Genomic DNA, 10,692 nt, shown 5'->3' with positions numbered 1-10,692 from the left:
GTCAATAATCAATACCTAAAACTTGAATTGTACTACTTCTTACTGGCTATCACATCAACTTAGAAGCTTCATCTGTGTTGTACTATGGTGCTTTTAGTGTCTCCGCATAGCGCAGCACGCGACATAGCTTTGAAGACGATAAGTACAACCGTTTCAGAGAGAAGAGCGGCCAATGTGACGATCTGGCTTTAAGTCGATTCGATAACAAATGACGAAAACGGACGGATTTCTCAGGTTTTTACTACGAATGAACACTTTTCACATTGTCCCGTGCAACTCGGCTGCTAGTCCTCCTTTTGATGCAGAATCTTAAGATCCTAGCTCATGTCCAAGGCACCAAAGGCAGCTAAAAAATCAATAATCGATACCTAAAACTTGAATTGTACTACTTCTTACTGGCTATTACATCAACTTAGAAGCTTCATCTGTGTTCTACTATGGTGCTTTTAGTGTCTCCGCATACCGCAGCACGCGACATAGCTTTGAAGACGATAAGTACAACCGTTTCAGAGAGAAGAGCGGCCAATGTGACGATCTGGCTTTAAGTCGATTCGATAACAAATGACGAAAACGGACGGATTTCTCAGGTTTTTACTACATATGAACACTTTTCACAATCTCCCGTGCAACTCGGCTGCTAATCCTCCTTTCATGCAGATTCTTAAGGTCCTAGCTCATGTCCAAGGCATCAAAGCCAGCTTAAAAGTCAATAATCAATACCTAAAACTTGAATTGTACTACTTCTTACTGGCTATTACATCAAATTAGAAGCTTCATCTGTGTTCTACTGTGGTGGTTTTAGTGTCTCCGCCTACCGCAGCATACGACATAGCTTTGCAGACGATAAGTACAACCGTTTCAGAGAGAAGAGCGGCGAATATGACGATCTGGCTTTAAGTCGATTCCATAACAAATGACGAAAACGGACGGATTTCTCAGGTTTTTACTACATATGAACACTTTTCACATTCTCCCGTGCAACTCGGCTGCTAGTCCTCCTTTCATGCAGAATCTTAAGGTCCTAGCTCATATCCAAGGCACCAAAGCCAGCTAAAAAGTCAATAATCGATACCTAAAACTTAAATTGTACTACTCCTTACTGGCTATTACATCATCTTAGAAGCTACATCTGTGATCTACTATGGTGCTTTTAGTGTCTCCGTATAGCGCAGCACGAGACATAGCATTGCAGACGATAAGTACAACCGTTTCAGAGAGAAGAGCGGCCAATGTGACAATCTGGCTTTAAGTTGATTCGATAACAAATGACGAAAACGGACGGATTTCTCAGGTTTCTACTACATATGAACACATTTCACATTCTCCCGTGCAACGCGGCTGCTAGTCCTCCTTTCATGCAGAATCTTAAGGTCCTAGCTCATGTCCAAGGCACCAAAGCCAGCTAAAAAGTCAATAATCGATACCTAAAACTTGAATTGTACTACTTCTTACTGGCTATTACATCAACTTAGAAGCTTCATCTGTGTTCTACTATGGTGCTTTTAGTGTCTCCGCATACCGCAGCACGCGACATAGCTTTGCAGACGATAAGTAGAACCGTTTCAGAGAGAAGAGCGGCCAATGTGACGATCTGGCTTTAAGTCGATTCGATAACAAATGACGAAAACGGACGGATTTCTCAGGTTTTTACTACATATGAACACTTTTCACATTCTCCCGTGCAACTCGGCTGCTTGTCCTCCTTTCATGCAGAATCTTAAGGTCCTAGCTCATGTCCAAGGCACCAAAGCCAGCTAAGAAGTCAATAATCGATACCTAAAACTTGAATTGTACTACTTCTTACTGGCTATTACATCAACTTAGAAGCTTCATCTGTGTTCTACTATGGTGGTTTTAGTGTCTCCGCATACCGCAGCACGCGACATAGCTTTGATGACGATAAGTACAACCGTTTCAGAGAGAAGAGCGGCCAATGTGACGATCTGGCTTTAAGTCGATTCGATAACAAATGACGAAAACGGACGGATTTCTCAGGTTTTTACTACATATGAACACTTTTCACATTCTCCCCTGCAACTCGGCTGCTAGTCCTCCTTTCATGCAGAATCTTAAGGTCCTAGCTCATGTCCAAGGCACCAAAGCCAGCTAAAAAGTCAATAATCGATACCTAAAACTTGAATTGTACTACTTCTTACTGGCTATTACATCATCTTAGAAGCTTCTCTGTGTTCTACTATGGTGCTTTTAGTGTCTCCGCATACCGCAGCACGCGACAAAGCTTTCCAGACGATAAGTACAACCGTTTCAGAGAGAACAGCAGACAATGTGACGATCTGGCTTTAAGTCGATTTGATAACAAATGACGAAAACGGACGGATTTCTCAGGTTTTTACTACATATGAACACATTTCACATTCTCCCGTACAACGCGGCTGCTAGTCCTCCTTTCATGCAGAATCTTAAGGTCCTAGCTCATGTCCAAGGCACCAAAGCCAGCTAAAAAGTCAATAATCAATACCTAAAACTTGAATTGTACTACTTCTTACTGGCTATCACATCAACTTAGAAGCTTCATCTGTGTTGTACTATTTTGCTTTTAGTGTCTCCGCATACCGCAGCACGCGACATAGCTTTGAAGACGATAAGTACAACCGTTTCAGAGAGAAGAGCGGCCAATGTGACAATCTGGCTTTAAGTCGATTCGATAACAAATGACGAAAACGGACGGATTTCTCAGGTTTCTACTACATATGAACACATTTCACATTCTCCCGTGCAACGCGGCTGCTAGTCCTCCTTTCATGCAGAATCTTAAGGTCCTAGCTCATGTCCAAGGCACCAAAGCCAGCTAAAAAGTCAATAATCGATACCTAAAACTTGAATTGTACTACTTCTTACTGGCTATTACATCAACTTAGAAGCTTCATCTGTGTTCTACTATGGTGCTTTTAGTGTCTCCGCATACCGCAGCACGCGACATAGCTTTGCAGACGATAAGTAGAACCGTTTCAGAGAGAAGAGCGGCCAATGTGACGATCTGGCTTTAAGTCGATTCGATAACAAATGACGAAAACGGACGGATTTCTCAGGTTTTTACTACATATGAACACTTTTCACATTCTCCCGTGCAACTCGGCTGCTTGTCCTCCTTTCATGCAGAATCTTAAGGTCCTAGCTCATGTCCAAGGCACCAAAGCCAGCTAAAAAGTTAATAATCGATACCTCAAACTTGAATTGTACTACTTCTTACTGGCTATTACATCAACTTAGAAGCTTCATCTGTGTTCTACTATGGTGGTTTTAGTGTCTCCGCATACCGCAGCACGCGACATAGCTTTGATGACGATAAGTACAACCGTTTCAGAGAGAAGAGCGGCCAATGTGACGATCTGGCTTTAAGTCGATTCGATAACAAATGACGAAAACGGACGGATTTCTCAGGTTTTTACTACATATGAACACTTTTCACATTCTCCCGTGCAACTCGGCTGCTAGTCCTCCTTTCATGCAGAATCTTAAGGTCCTAGCTCATGTCCAAGGCACCAAAGCCAGCTAAAAAGTCAAAAATCGATACCTAAAACTTAAATTGTACCACTCCTTACTGGCTATTACATCATCTTAGAAGCTACATCTGTGTTCTACTATGGTGCTTTTAGTGTCTCCGAATACCGCAGTACGCGACATAGCTTTGCAGACGATAAATACAACCGTTTCAGAGAGCAGAGCGGCCAATGTGACGATTTGGCATTAAGTCGATTCGATAAAAATGACGAAAACGGACGGATTTCTCAGGTTTTTACTCTATTTGAACACTTTTCACATTCTCCCGTGCAGCTCGGCTGATTCTCCTCCTTTCATGCAGAATCTTAAGGTCCTAGCTCATGTCCAAGGCACCAAAGCCAGCTAAAAAGTCAATAATCGATACCTAAAACTTGAATTGTACTACTTCTTACTGGCTATTACATCAACTTAGAAGCTTCATCTGTGTTCTACTATGGTGCTTTTAGTGTCTCCGTATAGCGCAACACGAGACATAGCATTGCAGACGATAAGTACAACCGTTTCAGAGAGAAGAGCGGCCAATGTGACAATCAGGCTTTAAGTCGATTCGATAACAAATGACGAAAACGGACGGATTTCTCAGGTTTCTACTACATATGAACACATTTCACATTCTCCCGTGCAACGCGGCTGCTAGTCCTCCTTTCATGCAGAATCTTAAGCTCCTAGCTCATGTCCAAGGCACCAAAGCCAGCTAAAAAGTCAATAATCGATACCTAAAACTTGAATTGTACTACTTCTTACTGGCTATTACATCAACTTAGAAGCTTCATCTGTGTTCTACTATGGTGCTTTTAGTGTCTCCGCATACCGCAGCACGCGACATAGCTTTGCAGACAATAAGTAGAACCGTTTCAGAGAGAAGAGCGGCCAATGTGACGATCTGGCTTTAAGTCGATTCGATAACAAATGACGAAAACGGACGGATTTCTCAGGTTTTTACTACATATGAACACTTTTCACATTCTCCCGTGCAACTCGGCTGCTTGTCCTCCTTTCATGCAGAATCTTAAGGTCCTAGCTCATGTCCAAGGCACCAAAGCCAGCTAAGAAGTCAATAATCGATTACTAAAACTTGAATTGTACTACTTCTTACTGGCTATTACATCAACTTAGAAGCTTCATCTGTGTTCTACTATGGTGCTTTTAGTGTCTCCGCATACCGCAGCACGCGACATAGCTTTCAAGACGATAAGTACAACCGTTTCAGAGAGAAGAGCGGCCAATGTGACGATCTAGCTTTAAGTCGATTCGATAACAAATGACGAAAACGGACGGATTTCTCAGGTTTTTACTACATATGAACACTTTTCACATTCTCCCCTGCAACTCGGCTTCTAGTCCTCCTTTCATGCAGAATTTTAAGGTCCTAGCTCATGTCCAAGGCACCAAAGCCAGCTAAAAAGTCAATAATCGATACCTAAAACTTGAATTGTACTACTTCTTACTGGCTATTACATCATCTTAGAAGCTTCTCTGTGTTCTACTATGGTGCTTTTAGTGTCTCCGCATACCGCAGCACGCGACAAAGCTTTCCAGACGATACGTACAACCGTTTCAAAGAGAAGAGCAGCCAATGTGACGATCTGGCTTTAAGTCGATTTGATAACAAATGACGAAAACGGACGGATTTCTCAGGTTTTTACTACATATGAACACTTTTCACATTCTCCCGTACAACGCGGCTGCTATTCCTCCTTTCATGCAGATTCTTAAGGTCCTAGCTCATGTCCAAGGCATCAAAGCCAGCTTAAAAGTCAATAATCAATACCTAAAACTTGAATTGTACTACTTCTTACTGGCTATTACATCAAATTAGAAGCTTCATCTGTGTTCTACTGTGGTGGTTTTAGTGTCTCCGCCTACCGCAGCATACGACATAGCTTTGCAGACGATAAGTACAACCGTTTCAGAGAGAAGAGCGGCCAATATGACGATCTGGCTTTAAGTCGATTCGATAACAAATGACGAAAACGGACGGATTTCTCAGGTTTTTACTCTATTTGAACACTTTTCACATTCTCCCGTGCAGCTCGGCTGCTTGTCCTCCTTTCATGCAGAATCTTAAGGACCTAGCTCATGTCCAAGGCACCAAAGCCAGCTAAAAAGTCAATAATCGATACCTAAAACTTGAATTGTACTACTTCTTACTGGCTATTACATCAAATTAGAAGCTTCATCTGTGTTCTACTATGGTGCTTTTAGTGTCTCCGCATAGCGCAGCACGAGACATAGCATTGCAGACGATAAGTACAACCGTTTCAGAGAGAAGAGCGGCCAATGTGACAATCTGGCTTTAAGTCGATTCGATAACAAATGACGAAAACGGACGGATGTCTCAGGTTTTTACTACATATGAACACTTTTCACATTCTCCCGTGCAACTGGGCAGCTAGTCCTCCTTTTATGCAGAATCTTAAGGTCCTAGCTCATGTCCAAGGCACCAAAGCCAGCTAAAAAGTCAAAAATCGATACCTAAAACTTGAACTGTACTACTTCTTACTGGCTATTACATCATCTTAGAAGCTTCTCTGTGTTCTACTATGGTGCTTTTAGTGTCTCCGCATACCGCAGCACGCGACAAAGCTTTCCAGACGATAAGTACAACCGTTTCAGAGAGAAGAGCAGCCAATGTGACGATCTGGCTTTAAGTCGATTTGATAACAAATGACGAAAACGGACGGATTTCTCAGGTTTTTACTACATATGAACACATTTCACATTCTCCCGTACAACGCGGCTGCTAGTCCTCCTTTCATGCAGAATCTTAAGGTCCTAGCTCATGTCCAAGGCACCAAAGCCAGCTAAAAAGTCAATAATCGATACCTAAAACTTGAATTGTACTACTTCTTACTGGCTATTACATCAACTTAGAAGCTTCATCTGTGTTCTACTATGGTGCTTTTAGTGTCTCCGCATACCGCAGCACGCGACATAGCTTTGAAGACGATAAGTACAACCGTTTCAAAGAGAAGAGCGGCCAATGTGACGATCTGGCTTTAAGTCGATTCGATAACAAATGACGAAAACGGACGGATTTCTCAGGTTTTTACTACATATGAACACTTTTCACATTCTCCCATGCAACTCGGCTGCTAATCCTCCTTTCATGCAGATTCTTAAGGTCCTAGCTCATGTCCAAGGCATCAAAGCCAGCTTAAAAGTCAATAATCAATACCTAAAACTTGAATTGTACTACTTCTTACTGGCTATTACATCAAATTAGAAGCTTCATCTGTGTTCTACTGTGGTGGTTTTAGTGTCTCCGCCTACCGCAGCATACGACATAGCTTTGCAGACGATAAGTACAACCGTTTCAGAGAGAAGAGCGGCCAATATGACGATCTGGCTTTAAGTCGATTCGATAACAAATGACGAAAACGGACGGATTTCTCAGGTTTTTACTACATATGAACACTTTTCACATTTTCCCGTGCAACTCGGCTGCTAGTCCTCCTTTCATGCAGAATCTTAAGGTCCTAGCTCATGTCCAAGGCACCAAAGCCAGCTAAAAGGTCAATAATCGATACCTAAAACTTAAATTGTACTACTCCTTACTGGCTATTACATCATCTTAGAAGCTACATCTGTGTTCTACTATGGTGCTTTTAGTGTCTCCGAATACCGCAGTACGCGACATAGCTTTGCAGACGATAAATACAACCGTTTCAGAGAGCAGAGCGGCCAATATGACGATTTGGCTTTAAGTCGATTCGATAAAAATGACGAAAACGGACGGATTTCTCAGGTTTTTACTCTATTTGAACACTTTTTACATTCTCCCGTGCAGCTCGGCTGATTCTCCTCCTTTCATGCAGAATCTTAAGGTCCTAGCTCATGTCCAAGGCACCAAAGCCAGCTAAAAAGTCAATAATCGATACCTAAAACTTGAATTGTACTACTTCTTACTGGCTATTACATCAACTTAGAATATTCATCTGTGTTCTACTATGGTGCTTTTAGTGTCTCCGTATAGCGCAGCACGAGACATAGCATTGCAGACGATAAGTACAACCGTTTCAGAGAGAAGAGCGGCCAATGTGACAATCTGGCTTTAAGTCGATTCGATAACAAATGACGAAAACGGACGGATTTCTCAGGTTTCTACGACATATGAACACATTTCACATTCTCCCGTGCAACGCGGCTGCTTGTCCTCCTTTCATGCAGAATCTTAAGGTCCTAGCTCATGTCCAAGGCAGCAAAGCCAGCTAAAAAGTCAATAATCGATACCTAAAACTTGAATTGTACTACTTCTTACTGGCTATTACATCAAATTAGAAGCTTCATCTGTGTTCTACTATGGTGCTTTTAGTGTCTCCGCATACCGCAGCACGCGACATAGCTTTGCAGACGATAAGTAGAACCGTTTCAGAGAGAAGAGCGGCCAATGTGACGATTTGGCTTTAAGTCGATTCGATAACAAATGACGAAAACGGACGGATTTCTCAGGTTTTTACTACATATGAACACTTTTCACATTCTCCCGTGCAACTCGGCTGCTTGTCCTCCTTTCATGCAGAATCTTAAGGTCCTAGCTCATGTCCAAGGCACCAAAGCCAGCTAAGAAGTCAATAATCGATACCTAAAACTTGAATTGTACTACTTCTTACTGGCTATTACATCAACTTAGAAGCTTCATCTGTGTTCTACTATGGTGCTTTTAGTGTCTCCGCATACCGCAGCACGCGACATAGCTTTGAAGACGAAAAGTACAACCGTTTCAGAGAGAAGAGCGGCCAATGTGACGATCTGGCTTTAAGTCGATTCGATAACAAATGACGAAAACGGACGGATTTCTCAGGTTTTTACTACATATGAACACTTTTCACATTCTCCCCTGCAACTCGGCTTCTAGTCCTCCTTTCATGCAGAATTTTAAGGTCCTAGCTCATGTCCAAGGCACCAAAGCCAGCTAAAAAGTCAATAATCGATACCTAAAACTTGAATTGTACTACTTCTTACTGGCTATTACATCATCTTAGAAGCTTCTCTGTGTTCTACTATGGTGCTTTTAGTGTCTCCGCATACCGCAGCACGCGACAAAGCTTTCCAGACGATACGTACAACCGTTTCAAAGAGAAGAGCAGCCAATATGACGATCTGGCTTTAAGTCGATTTGATAACAAATGACGAAAACGGACGGATTTCTCAGGTTTTTACTACATATGAACACTTTTCACATTCTCCCGTACAACGCGGCTGCTATTCCTCCTTTCATGCAGATTCTTAAGGTCCTAGCTCATGTCCAAGGCATCAAAGCCAGCTTAAAAGTCAATAATCAATACCTAAAACTTGAATTGTACTACTTCTTACTGGCTATTACATCAAATTAGAAGCTTCATCTGTGTTCTACTGTGGTGGTTTTAGTGTCTCCGCCTACCGCAGCATACGACATAGCTTTGCAGACGATAAGTACAACCGTTTCAGAGAGAAGAGCGGCCAATATGACGATCTGGCTTTAAGTCGATTCGATAACAAATGACGAAAACGGACGGATTTCTCAGGTTTTTACTCTATTTGAACACTTTTCACATTCTCCCGTGCAGCTCGGCTGCTTGTCCTCCTTTCATGCAGAATCTTAAGGACCTAGCTCATGTCCAAGGCACCAAAGCCAGCTAAAAAGTCAATAATCGATACCTAAAACTTGAATTGTACTACTTCTTACTGGCTATTACATCAAATTAGAAGCTTCATCTGTGTTCTACTATGGTGCTTTTAGTGTCTCCGCATAGCGCAGCACGAGACATAGCATTGCAGACGATAAGTACAACCGTTTCAGAGAGAAGAGCGGCCAATGTGACAATCTGGCTTTAAGTCGATTCGATAACAAATGACGAAAACGGACGGATGTCTCAGGTTTTTACTACATATGAACACTTTTCACATTCTCCCGTGCAACTGGGCAGCTAGTCCTCCTTTTATGCAGAATCTTAAGGTCCTAGCTCATGTCCAAGGCACCAAAGCCAGCTAAAAAGTCAATAATCGATACCTAAAACTTGAACTGTACTACTTCTTACTGGCTATTACATCATCTTAGAAGCTTCTCTGTGTTCTACTATGGTGCTTTTAGTGTCTCCGCATACCGCAGCACGCGACAAAGCTTTCCAGACGATAAGTACAACCGTTTCAGAGAGAAGAGCAGCCAATGTGACGATCTGGCTTTAAGTCGATTTGATAACAAATGACGAAAACGGACGGATTTCTCAGGTTTTTACTACATATGAACACATTTCACATTCTCCCGTACAACGCGGCTGCTAGTCCTCCTTTCATGCAGAATCTTAAGGTCCTAGCTCATGTCCAAGGCACCAAAGCCAGCTAAAAAATCAATAATCGATACCTAAAACTTGAATTGTACTACTTCTTACTGGCTATTACATCAACTTAGAAGCTTCATCTGTGTTCTACTATGGTGCTTTTAGTGTCTCCGTATAGCGCAGCACGAGACATAGCATTGCAGACGATAAGTACAACCGTTTCAGAGAGAAGAGCGGCCAATGTGACAATCTGGCTTTAAGTCGATTCGATAACAAATGACGAAAACGGACGGATTTCTCAGGTTTCTACGACATATGAACACATTTCACATTCTCCCGTGCAACGCGGCTGCTAGTCCTCCTTTCATGCAGAATCTTAAGGTCCTAGCTCATGTCCAAGGCAGCAAAGCCAGCTAAAAAGTCAATAATCGATACCTAAAACTTGAATTGTACTACTTCTTACTGGCTATTACATCAACTTAGAAGCTTCATCTGTGTTCTACTATGGTGCTTTTAGTGTCTCCGCATACCGCAGCACGCGACATAGCTTTGCAGACGATAAGTAGAACCGTTTCAGAGAGAAGAGCGGCCAATGTGACGATCTGGCTTTAAGTCGATTCGATAACAAATGACGAAAACGGACGGATTTCTCAGGTTTTTACTACATATGAACACTTTTCACATTCTCCCGTGCAACTCGGCTGCTTGTCCTCCTTTCATGCAGAATCTTAAGGTCCTAGCTCATGTCCAAGGCACCAAAGCCAGCTGAGAAGTCAATAATCGATACCTAAAACTTGAATTGTACTACTTCTTACTGGCTATTACATCAACTTAGAAGCTTCATCTGTGTTCTACTATGGTGCTTTTAGTGTCTCCGCATACCGCAGCACGCGACATAGCTTTGAAGACG

This window comes from Schistocerca gregaria, unplaced genomic scaffold, assembly GCF_023897955.1.
Source record: "Schistocerca gregaria isolate iqSchGreg1 unplaced genomic scaffold, iqSchGreg1.2 ptg000448l, whole genome shotgun sequence".
Lineage (NCBI taxonomy): Eukaryota > Metazoa > Arthropoda > Insecta > Orthoptera > Acrididae > Schistocerca > Schistocerca gregaria.
The sequence above is the reverse complement of the archived record's forward strand: the minus strand, read 5'-3'. Positions refer to the sequence as shown.